Genomic DNA, 16,258 nt, shown 5'->3' on the forward strand with positions numbered 1-16,258 from the left:
TAGAAATGAAAAGGAATGTAGAGAGAATTAAGGTGAAAGGCATACCTTTATATGATGTAAAACTGAGATATTCATATGGTCCCAATATCTCATTTTTCGTAAACTTCCATGCAGTAAATCTATTCTGTATTTGCAGAATCCGACTTTGGTTTAACTCCCCAACCGATGGATCTTTAGGAGGAAAGATCTTCAGTTTCATATCCAGTCTAGGACCTGGTGACCAACTATACGAGGCTATGGATAATTGATTTAACTCCAGGTTCAACTCAGATGTGAGGTAGTCTCCAAACATCTTGATATATGGAGGGAAAAATGAGAAACTAGGACTCTTGAGACAATATCCCACTTCAATGGGAGCTGAAAAACAGTTAGAGTTTGAATTGTGCCCATAGTAATGTGATGAACATGAATATGGACCGCATGCGGTATTGTTGTCGCTTGAGCTTCCACAGGCATCTTCACCACCATTCCCCGAACTGCAAAGTTTAGATATATCGTATATCCTCACTTGCCTGCAGACAGGGTTCCCATCCAACCTGACATTTCATCAACGAAACACATGGTTACATGATAGGTAGAAAGTAAGGAACCAAAATTCTGGGTTGAACAATCCGCAATAAGAACATCAATAGTTAAGTAGAATGTACAGCGGGATGTTCAAGTAGTGAGTAATATGTAGTGGAATCGGCATAGGATCCAAAACTAAAGCTAACAATATATACATTAAGGATTTCATAAAAACAAAATGCTGGTTTGTCCATTCTTTGTGCCTTGACATCAGGTTTTCTCTTCCAAGTCAAAGGCTAAATATATTCCAACTTCCTCCTGTCAATGGCAATGGCAAGAGCAAGAATGGGAAAACCACACACACACATATATATATATATATATATATATATAATGAAATTGGAGAAGCACTATAAAGCCGTCAATTTAAAGGAAACCAAATAAAGGCCAAAATGGCAAAATATTATCTTACCTCAAAGTAATATTTGGAGATGATTCTTCCAAAAGATTTATATCAGTTACATTATTGTTTCGTAAATCCCTGCAATACGTACAGACAGCATACTTAGCAGTTTATCTTTAAATATTAAGAATTACAAGTAAAGCAACAAGTTACATAGAAATGCAAATGAATAAAATTTGCATGCATAGAAAAGAACTACCACAATTTAAAAGAAGCTATACATGCTATCGGTGGCAAGAAATGCTAAATTTTCTGACCAATAAGCATGAAGTAATAGACAACTTACAGTAAGAGTTTTCCGGTAGAATTGAATGAGATGCTTGACCCGTTGTCAGATAGAGCAAAGCCAGTCAGCTGATTGTTATCAAGTAATCTGCAGGAGAAAATAATTCTTCAAATAAGCACATGTTTGGTGCTTTATATTCAGTAATGGTCATCTGAAAGGCAATACGCTACATTTTTGTTCCCATGGATAAATCATAATATTCATTTCTATTTTACTTTATTAAGAAAACTTCACCCTTTCATATTTTTCTTTCATTTGTGAAGTCGCATCAATATTTCGTGTCAAAGTTAAAGAAAATGTCAAACATGACTCAGTGTAAGATCACTTTGTTTCTTTTCTTTGTGTGCTGCTTTACCAATAATGAATGACAGTTGGTCAGAATCCACTTTGCTATGACAATATCCATGATGCCAGAATATGAAGACGTTCATTTTCGATGTCAATGTAATACAAACTGAAAGTAACGTGGTTTGCGAAAGCAACTGATAGCCAATACAAGGGGTTCTTACAATTTTTGAAGTAAAGGCAACCCTGCAAAGCTTGACGGTATTGGTCCTTTAAGCTTATTATGTGATAGATCACTGCAAGATTGTGCAAGACAATAATCAAATGAAAAATCCTAACAATGCAGATCAGAAATGTAAATGTGGGCAAATATATCTAAGAGTCATTACTTATGTCAGATCAATGACTGGACTTTAAGTTATTTTTCCAGAATAACAGAAGTGTAAATTTAATCCTGAGAAATTTTACATAGTAGTAATGTTTGAAGAAAGCTTATTTGATGGAATGTTTCCTGTCAGCTCATTATAACTCAGATCTCTGCACAGTAAATAAGAATGTTTAGCATAAAAGAATCCAATAGATTGTCATCTTGGACACATCACTGACTGAAAGGAACTTTATAAAGATTGAAGTGGAAGAAACATATCCAATGTAGTTGCATCTGCAAATACAGTTGAATTTCTGAACTTACAAATAGCTGAGAGAAGGTATGGTACTAAAGTCCGGTATAAACCCGCGTAAGCCGCAATTTCTGAGGCTCCTGCAGGTAAAAATCAACACACCTTAACAAAGTATACATACGCTTGACCATTACAGATATAGCTGGTTACAAATTAATAAGTTAGAAGGGAGATCCTTGACTCGGTAAAAGAATGACTATGCAACCCTTTTAAGGAAAACAAATATATGCTTGAGTTATGTTACTTCTTCAACTCACCACTAAGTGGAAAATGTCCTAATCCACAGATGCAACCTCAAGGTAAGCCTAGGAGAAGTACCACTGTCACCTCAGTATAATTCTCCTCTCAAATTTTTCTAGCTTGCTTTAGGCCAAGGGGGGTATACCGAGATGTTGTCATTAAATGAACTAAGTATATAAATAACATATCAAATGAGAGCCTTAGACTTTGGATATAAATCTGATTTATGATGAAGTATGATGTACTGATGAAATATCACCAAATGAGCTAAACTCAAATAGAGATAAGATTTGCAAAGTGAAGAGGATTTAACACACACAAGATACAATAATTTGATGTTCATACAAATAAATTTCAGCTCACATCCAGGTTGAAAAAGCCCTTATCCATAGACGCAACATTGAGAAACCTAGGACAAGTACCAGTGGCACCTCAGCACAGTTCTCCTCTCAAATTTTGCTAGCTCTTTTTAAGGCAAAGGAGGGTAACCCTAGATGTTGTGATTAAACGACCAATTCTATTAATAATATATCTAATGAGATCCTTAGACTTTGGATGTAAATTTGATTTACGATGAAGTATGGTATATTGATTTACACTTAGAAATATCACCACAAGAGCTAAACTCAAACAGAGATAATACTTGCAAAGAAGATTTAACACATAGAAGATACAATAATGTGATGTTCATACAAATAAATTCCAGCATTAAGAAACGAAAGCATACACCAACTAGATCCAGCTAGACATAAAAGAACCACACATTAAATCTATAACACAAATCTGGTTTATGGTATATTTGAAGGTAATTTCCAGATATGAAGAAGTGGTGAAAACCACTTGTTGTCGCATAGATTGTCACGACAACGCTCAGACCGGGCGTTGTCACCCTGATCCCCGATCTCTCCATTTAAGCCTGTCTCTCGCGGCTAAGGGGGGTAGACCCTATGGGACAATGAATGACCAACTGTGGACCAGTTGGGTTGGGAGACATGAGGGAAAACAAGCACCTATTTGATTTTATTAAGTTAATAGACCAGTGCCTTATGGAGTTAATGATTAAACGATTGTTTATCGAAAGCTGCAGAAATATGAACTTTATAATTCCATGATTAACAATCATTTATAAGCAAAATATAAGATATTCAACAAATGCACAATGCCTTAAACGATAATCTAGCAATTAAATTTCTAAAGAATAAATGCTTTGAACAACCACGAAACTTAAATGCTGACCAGATTTCGAATACTTAATCTCCAAATATAAACATTTTAAGCACATTTAACTTCACCACAACAGAGGAGAGACTTTAGAAAAAGAATTTCCAAGCTTTAATTAACCTTTTTTTCAAATTTTTTTATTTTTTTAGATTTTTTCTTATATCAAAATAGACAAAACATTTAAATTTAAACTACATGAAAAATGGAATTTAAATATATACAAATGGAATTTAAAACTAAATATTATAAAATAAAGTCTAAAACTAAGATCTAAATTACAATTTATATACACAATATAGAATAAAACTTAGAAACCTTTTTTGATGATTTATTTATTTATTTATTTTATTTTTTTGAACCCCAAAGTCTTTCTTTATTAGCACCAGGAAAAGTTTACAAGAGAGCTTCTTCAGCACAAGACTCACAGATCGAATCTGATCTCAAATGACCCCTAGCACCTATTTAAAGGAAAAATTCCCAACGGCTAGTTCGAGTGATCCACGTCAAATTGATCTCGACCGTCGATGAGGATCAAGATATCTCTTAATCTCATCCGTCGAATTTTTTAATGCATTAAAAATTGAAATTCTACATTTATTTACTCAAAAATATTATTATTTTATTATTTTTAGGTTTTTACTTTATTTTATTATTTTTAATTTATTTTATAAATTTTATTATTTTTTATTTTTTAAAATTTTTATTTTTCAGTTATTTTTTTAATTTTTAATTTATTTTTAAATGGATCCTCGAACTTAGCCTTTGGAAAAAGCACCTAGGACCTAAGACTTAGGACTTATGAAGGGATTAAAACATTTTCTAACCCTTAAGACACTTTACATCATGACTTTTACAACTTCAAAGGGGAAGACCCATTTGACATAGACCCTCATAGACCACCCAGTTTTGCGACCAAATATAATCTAGCAGATCAACACACTAGGATTCTCCTAAGATTCTAATGACAAAATCCATTCCGACTTTGGGGTTAGGCTGAAGGAAAACTCTGCCGATCATGGATCGGTGAGACAAAAAACCTTCCAGAACGTAGATTATCACTAGAAAATTAGGTCCACCTAGGCAATTTACATACATGACTCATATCTGCTAAGATTATTTACAATTCACACATGCAGACTGGGTTTACAACATAGTATGATCAAGTCGACGATGACTGTCGAATGGCACGGACATGTCGATCAAGCGCTATCCCTTTTTGCGAAGAAAAGGGGGTGTACTGCTACAGGTAGTTGACACGTAGTGGTCAACATCTGGCTCTACTTGGGGACACGTTGTTGCACTGCAGTAATGTTAGAATCCAGAATCTACATCCACGCAATACACAATAAAACATAAGTAGCGTCCATCTAAAAATCATCATATAACATTAAGCACCTGAAAAATATAAGCTCTTCATTTATTAACTATCTGGAAAAGTAAATCTAATCTTAAAACATAAATAAAATGCTGAAATGACAAGGATTAGGGTTAGAAATACAATACAAAGGATGCCCCATGGCATCAGATGTGTTCAATATAGTGTATACTGAACATTTTCCTACTTTCAGGAAAATCCGTCGGCTGCTTGTCGGATGTGCCATGTCCAATTCTGCATATGGTAGGACTTTTTCCTATCCGAAAATCAAGCTGCTCGCAGACGTCTGATGCATCAAATCTTCTTCTCATTTTCTTTCTCTTGCGCTTCTTCTTTGTGGCAGGCTGTATTACTGATGACGTGGAATTTTTTGTTTCAAAGCTCTTAGATGAAGTATGTAAGATATGTGTGACATGTCTTTCTTCATCTTGCATATGATCTTTATCGTTTTTAATTTTAACTGGATCACCTTCAATTAACCACCTTTCAATCAAACCAATGACCTCCTCATAATAAGATGGAGCTTGTTGCAACAGATAAGGAGGCTCCTGATCTAGTGACATTCCCTGGTTTCTGTCATCTTCCAATTGTTGTTGAAATATCTGAAATTGTATTTTAATGGCATCTATTTGACTAGAGTGTTCAACTTTCATAGCATTGATTTCCCTGGCATGATCTTCTTCCATGGTCAATAACTTTTTCTGAAGACATATCTGATTAGCTTCCATATCTTTTATTATTTTATCGTCTTTTTCCTTTATGGTCATTAAGCAATGCTGCATAGAGTTTATCTCTTCCTTATGATTTGCTTGCATGGTCGTGATATTTTCCTCTAAGCCTGTTAACTTGCTTTGCATAAGACTAATTTCTGTGTCATGATTAGTCCTCATGGCCTCAATTTCCTTAGTATGCTGATTTTGCATTATCTCTATCTCTCTATTACACTTTTCCAGGTGGGTGCATAAAATTCTCACATCATTGGCGTAATTAGTTTGATTGATCTCCATTTTTTTTACCAGCAGCATTAGTTCTTGTTAAACTCACATGGACAGCAAGAGAGATATGAAAGATAAAACATGCAATACATTTTTTTATTAACATGAGATATACATTTATAGTACAATACGTGACTCTTGGGTTTCAGATCCCAAGGTCTCTTGGACTGCTTTGGTCTGTTCGGCTTCCACACTAACCCATTCAGGATTAGGTGTCCAAAATTCCACCCCTTAATCCGAAGGGTTATGTATGAGTCCAAGAAGAGAGCTGTAATACAAAATGTGCAAAAAATGCATGGCAGCACTAGGCTGAATGTGCTCTATGAAATGTTGGTATAAAGGGCAGTTGTTTAAGGATGACCACCAACATTGGAACGCTTAGTGCAATTCCAGGAACTCTTCCAAAACTGGCAAGAGACTGAAGTTTTCTGCTAGAGGAAGTGATCCTATTGTTTTAAAGAGGGAAACCTTCAACCATAAAAGGGAGGTCTCACCCCGCATAAAAGGTAAAACTTCAACCTGAAAAGGGAAGTCTCAACCTGTGATGGTTTAAGGATGACCAACAACTCTGGAATGCTTAATGCAATTCCTGGAACTCTTCCAAAACTGGCAAGAAGCTGGAGTCTTCTGCTAGAGGAAGTGTTCTCAATTGTGTTCCTAGAATTCTTCCAAAACTGGCAAGAAGCTGAAGTCTTCTGCTAGAGGAAGTGTCCCAGATTGCCAACTGAAGGCATGTTCACGAGCATCTTTGTCTCTGGCTACAACTCTGAAACTGGTGTGGCAAGTTGTGGCTCAGGCTCGCTTGATGTGGCTTTGAAGCTTGTAGATGACCATCATTTCCCCCCCTGTAAGATACAAGGTGAGATGATGGAGAAAACTCAACTGCAAGACTGTTCAATATTCTGGAACAAGTTCTGACATGTGTTTGGAATATCTTCTTGCCTGTTGATGCCCATTGCCAAGAAGCGATCCATCCAAGATGAATCTTTGTTCTTGCAGGTAGTTTGTTTCTGAAGCATCTGTGTGAAGAATGGTTGGTTTTATGACAGTGCTTACATAGATGAAGATCAAAACAATGATCTTTCAGATGGCCAACTCGATCACAGTGTTGGCATTTTTCAATCTGTTGTTGTTGTTGTTGCTATTGAGGTGAAATGTCATGAGGAACAGGGGAACTGTCATGAATGAATCCAGCACTCTGAAACTGAATGGGCTTGGCATAGTCTGGAATATGAAAGGACAAGTCCTTGTCATATCCAAGACCAGTTCTGTGCTTGTTGTGGACAAGCTGTTCCCAAGGTCTGATGATGGGCTTGGGAAGTGCAGATTGAGTTTCTGCATCTGCATGTACAGCTGCTACTTTATTGGGCACTGGATCTGAATAAACTTCAACAATATTGTCTCGCTGTTTATGGGAGTCTATTTCATTGTTCTGAACAGAAACAGGTTCAAAATGATGACTCCACTGTTTTAATTCTTCTTGTTGTAGCTGAGATTCAAGCTGCAAAAAATCAATATTTTCCTGTGCATTTTGTAGACATATCTGAATTTCTGAGAGAGATCCTTTGCTGATTTGTAATGTGTTATCAACAGTAGATTGTATAATAGTTTTCATCAACTCTAATAATTCACTGATTCTGGCCATTTTTCTTCAATGTCAGATTTACACCTTAAAAACTGATCACAATTATTACTTGATGCAGAAAAGTAATATCCACTCACAGCAATATCTTGTATAAATGTGCAGCAAATGAATCAGGGAATCAATGCATATATAGGTAGACAGAAACTATAATGGGTTTTAAATACAATGCCACAATTGGGGCAACGGCAACTGCAAATAATAATCCCCCAGTGCTATATTACAGAAATATGCTGCCCTGGTACACAGATAATGACTCAGCTCTCAAGGTTGAGGCCACATGAATCTATTCAGCCATATAAATCAGACAAATATAATATATATATCAGTCCAGGGATGAAGAGAGGAACACGAACTGTTAAATAGAGGATATATATGCCTTTGGTATAGCGGAAAACACGCTCAGAACTGATGTCACCCTTCGACCATTTTAGAAAAAAACTTTTCACAAGCTAATAAATGTGTAGTGACTTGGCGTAGGACAGTGCTATCATAATAAACTCGAGCCACAAGAAAAAAATTGCTTTTATAAGTCTAGGCACACACCAACTGGAGATATTTTGGCTAGCTAGACAATATTAATTCGCCCCTCCAAGAGATAAACTCAGTCAACAATATTATAAAGGGAAAACTCTTTATTTTCATCAAAGAACTTCATCCTTGCAGACTTCAGCAAACATGGCATCTGTAATAAGTTGATATTCGACCTCAGAACTCAATATTTCTCTCATGTCTTGTTATACGATATCACAATGGGCACGCAGCTGCAACAATTCGGAGACAACAGTATTGCTGATATAACATTATGGTTACTCGATTCACAGGGTGGACATTATGAAGAAAAACCACTTTATTTTCATTCGACTAAAATTCTTTGACTGGTAACCGTTCAAGTTATCTCGAGGAAACCAAAATACAATACTCCATGGGAATATAATTCGGTTTTTATTTTCTTTCACTGATGTCCACGCAAGGCAGCAGTGGATTGGAATGTGAATATTGTTCCTTCACTCTTTCACGTTATTGGTGCACCTGCATAAAATACTACGCGCGATTGGCCGATAATTAATGATATCCCGTTTCTTTTAACCCTTCAACTCAAATTCCACCGCTCAGCAATTCAATACAACGTTGTGACAGAGTCTCGATCCCATACATTCGTCGTCCGACCACTAAATTCACCAAGAGGCGGTGTTCTCTTCAAAAAAACGGCATTCACACGGCACACTCAGGGCAGATCAGGCACCGATATTATGAAAAAGTGTCCGAGACTAGAAAGTGTATGCATGGGAAGGAAGAACCGACCACAGCATCAGAATCCAAAACAAGAACCTAAGAGACTTCGGATGTCTCAATTTCTACTTAGATATGCCCCTTAATCTACAAACTGACGCCTTCACAAGTGTTTGTGAAATATATGCTTAATTAGAGGAGAATGGCCTCAGAACTGCTCGAAATTTCGTGGCAGCTGGAAAGACTTACAGAGTAACCCTTGCGAACATCTTCAGAGCTTTATGTCAAGTTTCTCGAGCTACAGATTAGAGCAGAAAGAGATTCGTGGCACTTGTTTTGAAGCCGCAGGGACAGATTAGCGAAAATCCACCTGTATGCGAAAAAACCCAAAAATAATTTCCAAAAAAAACTGTCGCTTCACAGGGATATAATGCCTTGAGAGATATGAGCCTGAGCCAACGACTTTACATATATAAAAAGCACATAATCAGATTCAAGCTCAAAACCAAAACGTTTTGATGGACATACTTCAGATAGTGCTCTCGTTACATCAAATCGATTGCCCAGCCAACGTTTTTTTTTTTTTTTAACAAGAGCAGCAACATCATCGTGATTCTCACCCCAGGCACAAACAATTCCAGCTCATCCTTTAGATTGGTTGCAGAATGACTTTACATGGCTCCAATATCCTAGTGTTCAGTCAATAGCTACTCAACTTTCAGTACATCAATGACTAACTGAGATCCTCGAAAGATTCGATGGTTCGAAGTCCTTGAAAAAAGTGATCAAAGGAAACACAGTGCAACCACCAATGATGGCAAGAAAACACACAACAATAGAACACTACCAGCGGACAGTCAACAGTTCAACACAACAATATTTCAACATATTACACTGTGTATGGAGGCCGACGGTTGATCTGCTTTGCGACCTCGATAGAGGGAGGCTACATAAAATGTTCGTTTCAGTAATAGACAGATGCGAGTTACAAGGGCAGCGGGAGCATCAAATGAAAGAGCACACGTTCCACGCAACTCTGCGCTTCTGGAAAACTGATTAAAGAAAGGTCCAATAATATAACCACGTATATCCACGCATATTTGACCTCAAATCACATCATTTCCGCAAAACTATATGCGTTTTCATTGAAAAACTATAGCGTATAAACGTAACAACGTTCTTCAATGTGACATCATTCTTTTCATGCGTGGATTGGAGCAGTGTTTTCCAGAATACCATGGAGAAGTGTTCAAATCTCCACGATACCCCGCTTCTCCATCAGACTCCAAACAGGACAGCGTTCAATGTGACAGCGATTTTTCCTCCAGCAATCAACGGAGCCAACGCATACGCTTTTCATGGACCATTCATGATTACAGCAAACGCAACATAATTACAGCAAACCAATAGTCATAATTACAGCAAACGTATGGAGCAGAGCACAGGTAATGGCAGACACTAAAAAATTATGGAGAATTTATGTGACTGATAGACAATGTTCAAAAATTATGAAACGTATGGATTCTAAATGTATTCAGATGAACAGGGCGTAGGTCTTATAAATAGAATATGGCAGAACGCAGGTAATGTCAGACATAGAGTCTTAAAATAGCGAGAGTTAGGTGCAACGTATACAGGTAATGGGCAGAACTGGCAGGTCTGCACACAGTAAAACACTTTATAAGGTGGCAATTTTGCTCAATTCTGATTAGGAGAAAGGCAGAACTGACATATATATAGAGACAACAAAACAAGTGGCTCAAATTGGAGCAGGACCAGCAATCGCCTGCTCTGATACCATGTTAAACTCACATGGACAGCAAGAGAGATATGAAAGATAAAACATGCAATACATTTTTTTATTAACATGAGATATACATTTATAGTACAATACGTGACTCTTGGGTTTCAGATCCCAAGGTCTTTTGGACTGCTTTGGTCTGTTCGGCTTCCACACTAACCCATTTAGGATTAGGTGTCCAACAGTTCTTGTATAATTTGCTTATGATCTTCCTTTTCATTGTCAACACTGTTTTTACAATTTGTTTCTACTTTTCCACTATGATCTGCAATGGTACAAGTGGATGGCAAATTCTGATATGAAGCATTGTCTTGAAATCTTTCATCGACAACTGGACCTTTTATAAGATTACTTTCATTCTGTTGCACAATTTTAGGGGCACAAGGCGAGCTATCTTGATCACCATATCTATCTTTAAAAGCATCGAAAATGTCTTGCAAAGAAGTGAAGGAATCTCCAGGACAACTATTAAACCAATTCAAAGCATCATCTTCTAAAGAAAGGACAAACAGACGCATTTTGACATCTTCATGATTATACTGAGGAGATCTACAATACATGATCATTATACGAGTAAACCAGCCTAGATGCTTTTTAACAGCGAGTGAATCACCACCCGAGAACACAGGTAATTTAGAAATGGCCACCTCCGGAGTATCATGGCGAACACCAGTAAAATGACATGGTTTAAACGAATAATCCATGATGAATAATAAGGGATCAAATGGATGATAGAAAGAGATCTCTACTCAAGAAAATTAATAAATGAAAGAAGTGGAGTTGCCACTTGAACAATGAGTCAAATTCTAGGATCCAAAAAGTAACCGACAAGCTGATATGAAAGAGACTTCCTATCTGGGAAAATAAATGAAAAGAAATGGAGTCGCCACCCAAACAAGAAACGAATTGAAGAGTAGCTGTTGATATGATGAAAGATAAGGTGATGAAAGAGACCCAAATGACGCCAAAAAATGTTGGTGTTGCCGGCACAAATGAATGATAGAAAGATGAATGATGAATGATGAAAAGAGGAGATGAATGTTGTTCAAACGCCAGGGACAGAAAAAATCTGTCCCTGGCAATGGCGCCAAAAAATGTTGTCGCACAGATTGTCACAACGCTCAGACCGGGGGCTGTCACCCTGATCCCCGATCTCTTCGTTTAAGCCTGTCTCCCGCGGCTAAGGGGGGTAGACCCTATGGGACAATGGATGACCAACTATGGACCAGTTGGGTTGGGAGACACGAGGGAAAACAAGCACCTATTTGATTTTATTAAGTTAATAGACCAGTGCCTTATGGAGTTAATGATTAAACGATTGTTTATCGAAAGCTGCAGAAATATGAACTTTATAATTCCATGATTAACAATCATTTATAAGCAAAATATAAGATATTCAACAAATGCACAATGCCTTAAACGATAATCTAGCAATTAAATTTCTAAAGAATAAATGCTTTGAACAACCACGAAACTTAAATGCTGACCAGATTTCGAATACTTAATCTCCAGATATAAACATTTTAAGCACATTTAACTTCACCACAACAGAGGAGAGACTTTAGAAAAAGAATTTCCAAGCTTTAATTAGCCTTTTTTCAAAATTTTTGATTTTTTTATATTTTTTAAATATTTTTTCTTATATCAAAATAGACAAAACATTTAAATTTAAACTACATGAAAAATGGAATTTAAATATATACAAATGGAATTTAAAACTAAATATTATAAAATAAAGTCTACAACTAAGATCTAAATTACAATTTATATACACAATATAGAATAAAACTTAGAAACCTTTTTTGATGATTTTATTTTTTTTTATTTTTTATTTTTTGAACCCCAAAATCTTTCTTTATTAGCACCAGGAAAAGTTTACAAGAGAGCTTCTTCAGCACAAGACTCACAGATCAAATCTGATCTCAAATGACCCCTAGCACCCTATTTAAAGGAAAAATTCCCAACGGCTAGTTCGAGTGATCCACGTCAAATTGATCTCGATCCTCGATGAGGATCAAGATATCTCTTAATCTCATCCGTCGAATTTTTTAATGCATTAAAAATTGAAATTCTGCATTTATTTACTCAAAAATATTATTATTTTATTATTTTTAGGTTTTTACTTTATTTTATTATTTTTATTTATTTATTTTATAAATTTTATTATTTTTTATTTTTCAATTATTTTTTTAATTTTTAATTTATTTTTAAATGGATTCTCGAACTTAGCCTTTAAAAAAGGCACCTAGGACCTAGGACTTAGGACTTATGAAGGGATTAAAACATTTTCTAACCCTCAAGACACTTTACATCATGACTTTTACAACTTCAAAGGGGAAAACCCATTTGACATAGACCCTCATAGACCACCCACTTTTGAGACCAAATATAATCTAGCAGATCAACACACTAGGATTCTCCTAAGATTCTAATGACAAAATCCATTCCATCTTTGGGGTTAGGCTGAAGGAAAACTCTGCCGATCATGGATCAGTGAGACAAAAAACCATCCGGAACGTAGATTATCACTAGAAAATTAGGTCCACCTAGGCAATTTACATACATGACTCATATCTGCTAAGATTATTTACAATTCACACATGCAGACTGGGTTTACAACATAGTATGATCAAGTCGACGATGACTGTCGAATGGCACGGACATGTCGATCAAGCGCTATCCCTTTTTGCGAAGAAAAGGGGGTGGACTGTTACGGGTAGTTGACACGTAGTGGTCAACACCACTTTCTAAACCTGTTTAAAGATATAAAAAAAACCAATAGGTAACTTGCAAATCTTTTTTTTTTTCTCGGTAAAGATTAAATCTATTGATAGAAAGTATAGTACAACAGGAAATTACAGCCAGGAAACACAAGAACACAGGCAGCCGGAAAGGATAGGCTATCCACCTCGGCTCCTAGAAGAAGAGAGAAGAGAGTAGAGTTGAGCAAGAAGTAACTAGAAGAACCAGGGAGCAAAAGCGTAGCATAGGATTCTACCCAACATGGGAAGAGTCAACTATTCGACACTTTTTCCCTTTCTTTTTACCAACTTTGACCCAATCAGGCGGGCAATGCTGAACTGGCATGGTTTGCAAACTGAGCTAGGCAGTCTGAGAGTTTTCCTTATCTGAATCCGAGGTAGAAGATTCATGAATTCTTTTCTGAGAGAGTGGTTGGACGGACAAATTTTCGGGCTCAGCCGAGGGCGGATCCTGTGCCATCTTTGCAGCTACTCCTTCCTCATTCTCCTCCTCTTCATCCGAGCTGAAATCAAAATCGTCCATGGGGGGAGGGTCATGAGGCTTCCAGCTTTTGGATTTCTGCTTGGGGTTGGCTTTCTTCTTTTGGGCAGGCATCGAGGGACAAGAGCTCTGAAGGTGCCCTGTGTTATGGCAGTTGCGGCAGCGGAAGGCTGTGTTCTCGTAATCCAAGTTCTGAGTCCAGTGGAAGTCTCCAATCTTGAGATTGATCTTGTCCGGGAGACCTTTGCTCATGTCTATTTCTGCACAGATTCTGGCAAAGGTGTATAGGCCCTTTTCCCCTCTAGACGTGTCTGTGTCTAGAAAGTGGCCTAGAGAATTACCTATCCCTTGGAATACTGCAAAGTGCCATAGGTGGGCCGGGAGATTAGGAAGTCTGACCCAGATTGGGAGCTTGGTGATGATTGCTGTAGATGGATCAAAGTTTGGGAACCATGGGGTGAGGAATAAACCTGCTGAGCCCCAAAACCATGGACCTGCTTTTAAAGCTCTTTGGTAGTCCTCATCAAAAGCAAACACTGTAATGAAAAAGCCCTTTGAGCATAACAGAACCTGACAATTGTTGGTCTAGTTGGAGTGAACCCATTGGTAGAGGCCTACTGTGCGTGGCCACAGCCCATTGAACCTGCATATAATGCCATGCTCTGCATACTTTTGGGTTTGCTCATCCAGCGTTGGATGCCCGATTTCAATGGAGGGGGTTTCCTCCAGTTTGTCCACCAGAAAAGGTTTGGGAGCCTGAACTGGTGGAACTGTTTTTTCCTGCTTCTGTGCATGGACTGCATCTTTGTATGAAAATGCCTTGGCTGAGGATGATTGTCCTACAGCTCCCCCTCTTAGACGAAGGGCAATATTAATGGAAGCATTTCTCTTAATGCTGTAAAAAGAAAGAGGGTAGGGATCCTCAAGTTGTTTACCTTCGTGGAGAAGTCGTTGAGCTGCCGAGGGGATTCCCAACTTGAGATCCAGAGCATGCTTGAGGTCCTGCACTAGATCCGAAGAGTTCACCCATTGTAGCAGAGTTTTGCCAGAAATGAGCTTGATTTGGATCTGAAACGTGACAAAGAGATCAGAGTTCCTCTTTCCTCTGCAGATCTGAGACAAAGGGAGGCAGGAGCTTTGCTGGGCATTCTTTTTCTGAACCTGCCGTAGGGGCATGAGAGGAGATGGTGGGAGTATTCCATCGTTATTGAGACTGTCAATGCATCCCGCTCCATCAGGCCTCCATAAGAACCATCGAGATAGATCCCGGGTTCTGAGGGGATTCTGAAGATTAAAACCAGAGTTCTGGCTATTCTGGAGGGACAGAGGAGGTAATAATGAGGTTGAGCAACCTTCCGGATCACAGAATGTCTTCCCATTAGCCGCCATCTGAGGAGAAGCGTGAGAGTAATCCGCCTGATCATCCTTAGCCATCACGTTTGCAGTCTGAGGGGGGCGGCGGGTGCCAGAAGCAGCCACAGAGGGCCGCAGATTGGCAACCCCAGAAACCCGAATGGAAGCTAAAGAACAGAGGGGGGCGCTCAGCAAATGATGAAATACCTGCCAATCACCGTTAAAGGGAAGAACCAGCGCCCTGTGGCTAGAACGCGCGCCTTCATCAGCATCAGAGCCGAGCCGAGGCCTGGCGGCAACCGAAAGAAGGGAGGCGGCACTCAGGGATTTAGGGTTCATCGCTCCAGACTCCACAAGGGGATCTTCTTAGTTTTGTAACTTGCAAATCTTATTTTTATTGCAGAAATTTAATTTCTAGATTTGATGAATGTAAAGATAACCCAAGCAATTGATATGAAAAATGAAAAACAAGTTAGGCTTAACCATAATTTTGATTGAAGAATGAACTTTAAGTGGAGTTTCAGAATTATGATCAAATAAAATCAAGTCTAAAATGAAAGGTTAGTGTCTATGTAAAATATTTAGAATTGACATGAAATCCAATTTTCGATATTTAGAAATTTATATCAGATTTCATAAAACAACGAAATGTAAATGATTTTTTATTTGTTAAATGGTAGTCGAAGGGAGAGATAAGGGACAAGTAAACCCTAGGCCTTATGGAGTCATGCAAACAATCTAAGAGGGATATTTTTTTATGCAATTAGGATTGGAATGTTGCATAAAGAATGCTACAACCACCTTATGATAGTAAAAGCACCATTGGAGCTGCTTTCTGCCTAGGTAGTTGTCTTGTATCATGTTTGAGCAAAAAGCAGTCTTCGGTCTCCTTATCCACAACGGAAGCAAAGTACATAGCAGCAACAACTTCTTG

General features: G+C 37.8%; 1 pseudogene across 1 annotated transcript in view; it reads right to left on the reverse strand.

The window, feature by feature from the left end:
- The window catches only part of LOC149194163 (putative LRR receptor-like serine/threonine-protein kinase At1g06840), a 314,494-nt pseudogene that overhangs the window by 87,805 nt on the left and 210,431 nt on the right, over nt 1-16,258 (reverse strand). The window contains exons 11-16 of the transcript XR_016255078.1: nt 2,233-2,301; nt 2,010-2,078; nt 1,766-1,837; nt 1,257-1,343; nt 980-1,048; nt 46-536 (exon numbers count right to left, since the gene is read on the reverse strand). The product of XR_016255078.1 is annotated as a putative LRR receptor-like serine/threonine-protein kinase At1g06840 (transcript). The remainder of the gene's footprint in view (nt 1-45; nt 537-979; nt 1,049-1,256; nt 1,344-1,765; nt 1,838-2,009; nt 2,079-2,232; nt 2,302-16,258) is intronic.

Source organism: Pinus tabuliformis, chromosome 2_2 (genome assembly GCF_031772625.1).
Source record: "Pinus tabuliformis cultivar Carrire ecotype Pingquan chromosome 2_2, CPIR1, whole genome shotgun sequence".
Classification (NCBI taxonomy): Eukaryota; Viridiplantae; Streptophyta; class Pinopsida; order Pinales; family Pinaceae; genus Pinus; species Pinus tabuliformis.